Consider the following 10,947-nt stretch of genomic DNA (forward strand, 5'->3'; position numbering starts at 1 on the left):
TACCTGACAGTAGTGGCATTTCTCTGCTACCAGATGGTAGCGTCATATCGCTGCTACCTGACAGTAGTGGCGTGTCTCTGCTTCCTGACGGTAGTGGCATGTCTCTGCTTCCTGACGGTAGTGGCATGTCTCTGCTGCCGGATGTCATGTTTCTATATAGAGTGGAGATATAACAAACAATAATGTTAAAGCGCTTTTCAGTCACAATATATTGATGCGCTATCCTTAGGACCTATATTATGTCACAAAAGTGAGTACACCCCTAAGTTTAAATGGCCAAATTGTGCTCAATTAGGCATTTTCCCTCCCTGTTGTCATGTGGCCCATTAGTATTGCAAGGTTTCAGGTGTGAATGGGGCGCAGATGTGTTACATTTGGTGTTATCGCACTCACACTCTCTCATTCTGGTCACTGGATGTTCCATATGTCACCTCATGACCAAGATGTCACTTACTGGGCTGCTTGCTGTAGGTTCAATAAAATCAGAGTTTTATCAGCAGGAGATTATCACTGGAGGACTTATAATTCAGCTGCCATGTAGTCCTCCTCACTCATGAGCTTTGTGTAGCTTTGCACCCACCCCTGTTTGGCAGCTATCTGCCTATGCACAGCGCAGACAGAAAGCTGCCAATCAGTGTTGGGAACGGTTTATACAGAGCTCAGCATTCAGAGAACTGCTATATCTGCAGCAGAGAAAACAGGGATTTTTTTTTAAACTGCAGCAAGCAGCCTGGATTCCAAGTGACACATTGGAGTCATTGCTTTTTGATGGGGAAGCAAAAATCTGGTGATAGATTCCCTTTAATGCCAGGGTCGCAAGACCAAAGATTCCCTCATCCGAGAGAATCGGGCTGATTATGCTGATCACAGTATGATTATCCTCTGATCTAAATGTTGGCATAGTGTATTCCCACTTTCGCATAAGAGAACAGGAGCTCACTGTGAGCAGAAGATGGAGGACGACATTTCTCAATCTATCTGTTCTGTGAGTCCTCAGAAATCGGACTGCACTTAGCTGTCATCCGAGTGCAGTTCGGTGTTTTCCACACACCCATAGATTTCAATGGGTCAGTGGCATCTGGTATCAGAGTGAATCACAGCAAGCTGGGATTTTGTCACTCACAGATTCTGTCAGAGAAAAGAAATCGGTGATCAGCACTGTCTCTGTGAATAACATTGGTCTGAGTGCAATCCCATAAAATATCAGATAGAGCTCGTCGGATGTATACGGCGGTGCGAGCAAGCTCCATTGCTAAAGCTCTGTCTGTCAGAAGCTGCCAATAGAGGGCGTTTCTGTATGGGCATACCCAGAGATCTAGAAGATTCATAGCAGGAAAACACCACGTGCTCCATCTTGTCTATTATTTCCCTTTTTACATTTACAATATCACCCCCGTTTTCTCCACGTAACATTAAGAAAAGGGAATAAAAATAAAAAACCCACATATGTGATATCAACATGTTCAGAAAAGTCAGAGCTATGAAAATATAAAATTAATTGACCCAATCTGTAAAACAAATAAATCAAAATGGCAAAATTGCATTTTTGATCGCTGCAACTCCATAAAAACTGCATTAAGAAGCGATGGAAGCGTCATAACTACCACACAATGGTATCAATACAAAGATCAGATCACCGCACAGAACACACAAGCCCTCACACAGCTCCATCAGCCAGAAAATAACAATGGTGCGGGCATTCAGGAATGGAGACTCAAGCTTATGTTAGTTTTTTGCTCTTTTTGTCACCACTTAAATAAAGAAATACAAGTTTGATCTCGTTGTAATCGCACCGGCCTGATTGGTCCGGGCATTGGCCGTGTATAAAGAGCGGACATCAGACCTCAGAAATTCATTATTATCTACGTATACAGACAGCATTACCGGCACTGCTCTGAATTTCAGGAGTTTTCTGATTTCGGACTTACAGAAATTGTTCTCGGATTCTCGGTCGTTAGTTTTAAGATACAAATAATCGTTAAATCCTGAATGGGAGAAATAGAGAGGTTTCCTTATAAATCACCGGCTCTTCAGTAAGAGTGTCATCAGGAGTAAATATCGCCATAGCCATAAATATCAGGTTTTCTCATTAATGATGTATGGGGTGTGAGAATTGGGAAGTAGAGGAAGCTTGTCATAAGAAATCAGAAAGTTCTAGAGAGAGGAAATGGGAACTAATAAGGACAGAACAAGAGTAGAAGACGCACATACTCACTCTCAGCTCCTACTATAACCCTCACCGGAGTTCTGGGCAGCAGCTGCTTATATATCCTTCATGATGTCATAATGTCCCAGCAGAGGTGGCCATTGCTGTGACCTCACAATGTTCTAGAATGTTCTTAGAACAAGCCCTGCAGCCAATGAGCTCCAATATAATCCTGTGTAATAAAGTCTATGGAGGGTTAATAAATGTGTATAATCTGATACAGTGATAGGACCCCACACATCCATGACCCCATATACACAGAGGCGTCTTATCATCCAATCTTTCTCCTATACATTATACATATATGCCATATGGACAGAAGTCTAGGGAGGCAGAGTTTTACAACATCCCATTCTAAATCCATAGGCATTCATTGGGAGCTGGTCCCTTTCTTCAAGTTTGTGGAGGCATCTGTGGGAATTTGTGCCCCTTCATTCAGTAGAGCATTAGTGACATCAGACGCTGATTCTGGATGGGTGATCCTGACTAGAGATGAGTGAACCTTTCACGGTTCAGTTCGGGACATTTCGCCGAATGTTCAGACGTTTGCCGTACGTGTTCAATGAACGTACCCAAACCCCATGAGATTCAATGGAAGGCCAAACCAAACGAATACACAACACCTTATACCACATGGATGACTATGAGATGTGTATTATATTTATTTATAAAAATGGGCTGTTCATTATACTTTATGAGTGAATATGAGAGTGCATTATACTTTATGGGTGATTATGGGGATTCATTATACTTTGTAGAGGACTATGGGGTGCATTATACTTTATGGGTGATTATGGGGATTCATTATACTGTGTAGAGGACTATGGGGTGCATTATACTTTATTAATGACTATGTGCCGTGCATTGTACTTTATGGATATAGGAAAAGAAAAAAGCACCACTGCAAAAGCGCACACTACTCAATGAAAATAGAAAATGTTTATTGATGCAAGAAGAATGTTAAAAACACAATAAAAACATGATGAGCAACCCACAATGATATAATGGTTGAATATAACATGTATAACATACACTCACTGGCCACTTTATTAGGTACACCATGCTAGTAAGGGGTTGGACCCCCTTTTGCCTTCAGAACTGCCTCAATTCTTCGTGGCAGAGATTCAACAAGGTGCTGGAAGCATTCCTCAGAGATTTTGGACCATATTGACATGATGGCATCACACAGTTGGCGCAGATTTGTTGGCTGCACATCCCTGATGCGAATCTCCCGTTCCACCACATCCCAAAGATGCTCTATTGGATTGAGATCTGGTGACTGAGGAGGCCATTTGAGTACAGTGAACTCATTGTCATGTTCAAGAAACCAATCTGAGATGATTCGAGCTTTATGACATGGCGCATTATCCTGCTGAAAGTAGCCATCAGATGTTGGGTACATTGTGGTCATAAAGGGATGGACATGGTCAGCAACAATACTCAGGTAGGCTGTGGCGTTGCAACGATGCTCAATTGGTACCAAGGGGCCCAAAGAGTGCCCAGAAAAAATTCCCCACACCATGACACCACCACCACCAGCCTACCGAACGCGCAGTGCACACATGGACAAACATGAGACAATACAGTATAACAGATACACAAGGGAAGGGGCACACAAACATAGAATAAGAGAATTGAAAAAGATAATGATACAAGGATAGAAAGCCGCACGGGTTGTGGCGACACGCGTAGGGTATGGCTTTGGGTTGAGTACCCACTTGTTGTTATCTCCTTATAGCTTTGCCGCTTATTGTGCTTAGTGTGGTGTTTGGATCACTTGGTGGTGGACACTGGCCATTTTTCTATGTGGCCTATTGTGGCCCATATGCTATATAATGGAGAGTGTATATGATTGTGTGGACTGAATTACTTCTTGCAGTCACCACGTTATATTAGGATTATGTGGTCCTCATTAGCCTAGCTTAAAGGTGGTTGCTGAGATACGTCTCTCATGGTTTGATTGTATATGCATTATTATATCAGCTATATATGTTATTCATGTTATATTCAACCATTATATCATTGTGGGTTGCTCATCATGTTTTTATTGTGTTTTTAACATTCTTCTTGCATCAATAAACATTTTCTATTTTCATTGAGTCTAGTGTGCGCTTTTGCAGTGGTGCTTTTTTCTTTTCCTATAGTCATGTTATTCCATTGTTGCAGCACCTATTCTCATATATGAGGTTGTGATTAGCACAGATAGTGCGCCCTACACATTTTCTGTTCAAATACATTGTTTTTGATTGGTGCTATACCAGTCCTTCTTGTGGGCAGCACACACTTAACTGGGAGTGTATGTGCTTTATGATTGGCTAGGAACATTATTATATGTGCCTGGAATTGTATTATCATTGATGCTGGGTGTCAATAATTGATACTTTTTTATTTTTTTATTTTTTGTTTTGTTTCAGCTTTCTTACTGTGGCTTCCTTTGGGATGGATTGGGACACAAGAGAGGCTGCTTGGAGGGCGCAGTCCTCGGACATTTTTTCTTCCACCAATACGAATATACCCAGTTCAGAATTTGCTAATGTCACTTCGGAGTTAACAGCAGCACATAAGCTGGGTATTAGACTATGGTGGAATGTTCGGTCCTTAGAGGAGTATATTAAATCCAACATTGTACCAAGAGGTTTGAGAGTCTCTATATACCCGGCTTGGGAACCCTCCTCAGATTTTCGTGCCACTTGGGAGCAGGGACTCCTGCGATGCTCGGGCATTATCATGAACATGTTGCTGGAACATGATAGGGAGTTGTTAGTTTCAGTTAAAAAACAGATTAAGGAATTGGCCCAAGTTTCACCTTTTAAAGTCCAACTCAAAGGTATTCTGGACAGATACGATAAGGAGATTACCAATAAGAAAAAAACTACGTTTCATAGAGACCGTAGAGATTTTGAGGAAAAGCAAGTATTTCAATGGAAACATAAGGGGAACACTAGACATAGGGCTCCCACCAATAGAGCCCCGGATAGAACAGCGGAGGTGGCCCGCAAGTCAGACTACACATCAGGTAGTGATTTTTTTATCCTCAGCTGAGAGCGAGGCCGACACCGGACCAGAAGGGGCCGTCGCAAGCGGCCGCATTTTCACGAGAAATACCCGCTTCAGGGGACGCAGGCCCCCACAATACAATCAACACAGAAATTTCCGCAATTAGAGGAGAAGGACACCATGAAGGTTGGGATCATGGATACACAGGTACAGGAGAATGGGCCTCAAATTATCAACCTATCTCAGTATCAACTCTCACCATTGGAGATCTCTGTGTTACTGAGGGGATTAACCTTTGCTCCTGTTAAGGATTTGGATAAGTTCACCTTGATTAAGGATCTTTATGTTTTTTTGCAGGCATTTAATTCTTCAGGTTTTACACAATAAACCACGGATGGTCGATGGTCTGGATCAGACGGATCGTCAGGTGTTACAGGTCTTGCTGGACCTTTTACAGGAGGATTCGATTAATGGTAAGGGTCGATTTCCCTACAAAAATAAGTCTACGGTAGCTCCACCTTTTGCCCTGGTCCCAGCTATCAGGGTCTTCTTTGAAGAATTGGTCAAAAAGGATTTTTTGGCCATCCCTGTTAGGTCACGGGTTATGGACAACTTGCATGCGGGGGAAAGACTGGCTGTGGATAATTTGAGGTCCAACAAATTGTTTGTGATTAAGGAGGCCGATAAGGGCGGGAATCTAGTGCTGTGGCCGCATGAATTATATCAGGAAGAGGCTCACCGTCAATTGGACAATGGTCGATATTATAAAAGATTGCCATCGGATCCAACAGGACCCTTTTCTGTCAAATATAGGAGGTTATTGGACAGAGCAGTTGAATTGGGCATTATTAATAAGAAAGAGATGGAATTCTTGTGGGTGGATACATCCTATAACACCCACCTTTTATATGTTACCTAAGGTCCATAAAGATCTGGTGAGACCTCCGGGTCGACCGATAGTTGCTAGCATAGGCAGCCTATGTGAAAAGGCTTCCATCTATGTTGATTATTTTCTCCAACCCATAGTTAAGGTCTTGCCTTATTATTTACAGGATACTTCCCACTTCATCAGGAAATACCGGGATGTAACCTTGCCCTCTGGGGCCTTCTTCGTTACCTGCGATGTGGAATCGCTCTATTCAAACATTGATCATTCTGATGGTATCACATCGGTATTATATTTTCTTGATCAGGTAGTCCAGTCAGATAGAATGCATGATTCATTCATTGTGGATCTGCTGGGATTTATCATGAAACACAATTTTTTCCTTTTTGACAGATCTTATTACCTTCAGACTTCCGGTGTGGCCATGGGGGCCAGGTGTGCCCCGGTTTTGGCGAATCTTTTTCTCGGATGGTGGGAGGCTACTCAGGTATATGTTACAGGTCCATTCAGTGATAGGGTGCGACATTGGTGGCGCTTTATCGACGATATATTCTTTATTTGGACTGGCACAGTGGAGGAATGTGATGTTTTTATGGGTTTACTAAACTCTAACCCATATAACATTGTGCTTACTTATACTGTGTCCTTTGTTTCCGTTAACTTCCTAGATCTTACGGTTTCCAATGTGAATGGGGGTATTTCCACGAGACTATTTAGGAAACCTACTGCTACGAATAGTTTGTTGGACTACACAAGCTTTCATCCGGCCCATACTAGAAATGGAGTTCCCGTGGGGCAATTTTTAAGAGCACGGAGAAATTGCACATCGGATGAAGTGTTTTGGGAGGAAGCCTTAAATCTAACTAAGCGCTTTAAGAAGAGGAATTACCCCCATGGCAGCATTTCACGAGCTTACCAACGAGCAAATGGATGTACACAGAATTCTCTTTTGGCCACACATGACAAGACCCGAGATTCAATGCCTCGGTTCATTACAAAGTATAACAGCCAATGGTCACAGGTGAGAGAAGTGCTTGGGAGACATTGGGGTATACTTAGGACGGATCTACAGACATCTGCTCTTGTGTCGGAGCAGCTTTGCATTACAGCAAGAAGGGTTCCGAATCTCAGAGACATCTTAACTAAAAGCCATTATATGAGACCAACAATTGGGTTGGATAGGGGAATAAAACTGAGAGGCTCATTTGCATGTGGCAATTGCACCATATGCTCTTATATGCCTCCTACCAGGGACTACTTTGTGAACCCAAGGAATGGAACTAAACATAAGTTGATGTCATATATCAATTGCAAAACGAATTGTGTGGTTTATGCCTTAATCTGTCCGTGTCATCAGGTATACGTCGGTCAGACTTCACAGGAGTTACGCCGTAGGATACAGAAACATTTCTCTACAATCAATTTGGCATGTACTGATCAAGCCAAGGGCAAGACCTTGACATCTTTGGCAGCTCATTTCCTGACTTACCATGCTGGTAAGGTTGCGGATACCAGGGTATTTGGATTGGAGAAAATATTATTATCTAATAGGGGTGGTTCACCTAGGAAACTGTTACTACAAGTGGAGTCCAGGTGGATATTTAACTTGGACTCATTGAGCCCGAGTGGCTTAAATGAAGAGCTCCTATTTACAGGATTCCTAGGTTGACTTTTCATGTATTATCTTTTACTCATGTTCCCCCTCTCTTTTCCTTTTTTCCTTAGGCTTTTTCCCTCCTTGGACATGACTATCAATGAGGGGACGATTATTTTATCATCGTATTGAAGTCGCATCCAACAATATTGCGCTTGGGCTCATATATGTATTAACTATTGAATAAAAATTGGGATTATTGTTTATCATGTCTTTTTGGATATATGGAACTTGGTATAAAATCGGGATCCCTCCACTGTGTCAATATATTTGACCGCTAGGGGGTTCCCTTAGGGAATGTTATTGTCGGTCGTATTATGGCCGGTGATGCACAATTGGGTCTCTTTAAGCCTTGATGGATCATCTAATATACTTTTTATGTCATGGTTGACTAATTTGTCCTTGATATTGGGCTCATGGGGACCGTAGTGTAGGGTTCTGGACCGATCCCTTGATTGTGGATGGGCCCTCTTGAATGGCCAAAGTGTAGGTGGAATTCTGTGATCCTTGGTTGATGTATCAACCCTAGTTGACCATTTTCTTTAGTACATCATCCTTCTTCCTTTATCCATATTGGGTGACCATGTCATCTGGGATACGCTTATTACTTATGTAATTAGTTCTTGTTAATTAGGGCACTGTACAGTACTATCCGTGGTCATGACGGTATTCTGGGTTTGGTCGGGGCTGTTTTTAGCCCCTTGGTTGAGGAGGGGAGGGGAGTGGGAGAGGGGGGAGGGGAGAGATAACAATATCTTTTCTCTTCTCTCTCTTCTTTTCTTTTCCTCCTCCGCTTCCTTCTATTTTCTTGGTTTATTGTACTCTTTTCAATTCTGGTTGTGACATTTTTATCCTTGTATCATTATCTTTTTCAATTCTCTTATTCTATGTTTGTGTGCCCCTTCCCTTGTGTATCTGTTATACTGTATTGTCTCATGTTTGTCCATGTGTGCACTGCGCGTTCGGTAGCCCTATGTGTTCCCTTGCTCCCTGGTATAGCTTATGGATATATGGTTCATAGTGCCGCACATTGATCTATTTGTGGCACAACCATTGTAGTGTGCCGGTTTTGCGTTTCATGGGAGAGGTCTATGCGTCCCACTGGACGCATGCGCAATAGAACTCTGGTGGTTATTCACCAGTCTCATGAGGATTACATAGCACATGCGTGGTGGCCATGTTTTCTATGAGACCGGGACGCCGGTCTTTGAATAAGTTCCTTGGATGGAGGGGGCCCTCCCAGGGCACATAAGTGCTTCCACCTGGCCTCAGTAAGGTATTTAAGCAATTTGGACTTTAGCCAGATCACTTTCCCTGATGAAGCCGCACGGGTTGTGGCGACACGCGTAGGGTATGGCTTTGGGTTGAGTACCCACTTGTTGTTATCTCCTTATAGCTTTGCCGCTTATTGTGCTTAGTGTGGCGTTTCGATCACTTGGTGGTGGACACTGGCCATTTTTCTATGTGGCCTATTGTGGCCCATATGCTATATAATGGAGAGTGTATATGATTGTGTGGACTGAATTACTTCTTGCAGTCACCACGTTATATCAGGATTATGTGGTCCTCATGAGCCTAGCTTAAAGGTGGTTGCTGAGATACTTCTCTCATGGTTTGATTGTATATGCATTATTATATCAGCTATATATGTTATACATGTTATATTCAACCATTATATCATTGTGGGTTGCTCATCATGTTTTTATTGTGTTTTTAACATTCTTCTTGCATCAATAAACATTTTCTATTTTCATTGAGTCTAGTGTGCGCTTTTGCAGTGGTGATTTTTTTCTTTTCCTATAGTCATGTTATTCCATTGTTGCAGCACCCATTCTCATATATGAGGTTGTGATTAGCACAGATAGTGCGCCCTACACATTTTCTGTTCAAATACATTGTACTTTATGGATGACTATCGGTTTTGCATTAAAGTTTGTGGTTGACTATGAGGGTGAATTATACTTTATGGGTGATTATGTGCTATGCATTATACATTATGGGTGACTATAAGCTGCATTAACTTCATGGGTGTCTGTGTATTATACTTTATGGGTGACTATGGGCTTTTCATGTAATTTATGGATGACTATGGGCTATGAATTTTTCATGTTAATGCTTAAATTTGACCTATAACTACATCAGACTTTCACTCCAGTCATATAAGTTGATAAATAAAACCAAATAAAAAAATGAGTAAAAACATATTACATTATGTCGTTTTTAAATAAGGAAAATGATCAAACATCGATTGTCTGTGAGTGGCAAAAGTATGTATACCTTTGTTTGACTCACGTGTGCTACATTAACTGCATCTAAATGTTTCCGGTAATTGTTTATTAGTCCTGTACTTCGGCTTAGAAGAATTTGTGTCATGGGCTCATCTGGTGCTGTTGATTCTCTAAGCCATTTGTCAGGGTGAACAACATGGTCTAAGTGTTGGCGCTGCAGAGCATGACTTGCCAGAAGGCATGTGGATCAGAGAGGGCAGCGGGATGGAAAGACTGACAAGTGGAGTAGAAATCACCAGAAGACAGAGCCAGAACTGTAGATATACACAGGAACATTTGATGTATCATCAATCCAGGACTTGCAGCAGGAAAATTGCTAATGGCTGAGTTGTATGCTCTAAGAAGACAGGTGATCAATAGTGATGAGCAAAAGTGTTCGCTACTTGAGTTTGCATCGGATGCTTGGGTACGCACTGAGTATCATGGTGCTCGAGTGACATGCTCGAGTTCCGTCCTGTGGCTGTTTGCCAAAACACATGCGGGGATTGCCTGTGTATGGCAAAGGCCAAAGACCTTGGGTAGTGATGTCAAACGTGGTTGCCGGATAACCTCAGTAATCCTTTGCAGAGTTACACAAAGGGAACCAAGCTCAGACACCTGAACACGGACAGTTGAGGAACATATAGTTCTTTTCTAGCTTCAAAACAGCTTCAAGTCTCTGTCACAATCCATGTTGGATTGTGGCAGATCTAGCACATATAACCTTTTTTTTTCTTTCAAGTCTTTGAATTAAGGTTAGTTTTGCCCCCAGTGGCCGCTCGCGTTACTACACTGTAGTCGCTTTAGTGTGGGTTTTGCCCCCGGTGGCCGCTGGGGTTACTACAACTGTGGTGGCTTTAGTGCTGGTGTTGCCCCCGGAGGCTGCTGAGGTTATTACACGTAAATTACCGAGCAGGTGTGATTTCTCTGGCTCCTA

The 10,947-nt window shown here is 42.3% G+C and overlaps 1 long non-coding RNA gene across 1 annotated transcript; it reads left to right on the forward strand.

The window, feature by feature from the left end:
- The first annotated feature begins 6,479 nt into the window (after positions 1–6,479).
- On the forward strand, positions 6,480–7,568 carry LOC141052602 (uncharacterized). The gene is made up of 3 exons (XR_012220859.1): positions 6,480–6,576; positions 6,758–7,110; positions 7,447–7,568. It is a non-coding gene; the product is annotated as an uncharacterized lncRNA (long non-coding RNA).
- Positions 7,569–10,947: the final 3,379 nt, after the last annotated feature.

The sequence above is a fragment of the Dendrobates tinctorius genome, unplaced genomic scaffold (assembly GCF_039654945.1).
Source record: "Dendrobates tinctorius isolate UK_male_01 unplaced genomic scaffold, ASM3965494v1 ptg000162l, whole genome shotgun sequence".
NCBI classification, from domain to species: domain Eukaryota; kingdom Metazoa; phylum Chordata; class Amphibia; order Anura; family Dendrobatidae; genus Dendrobates; species Dendrobates tinctorius.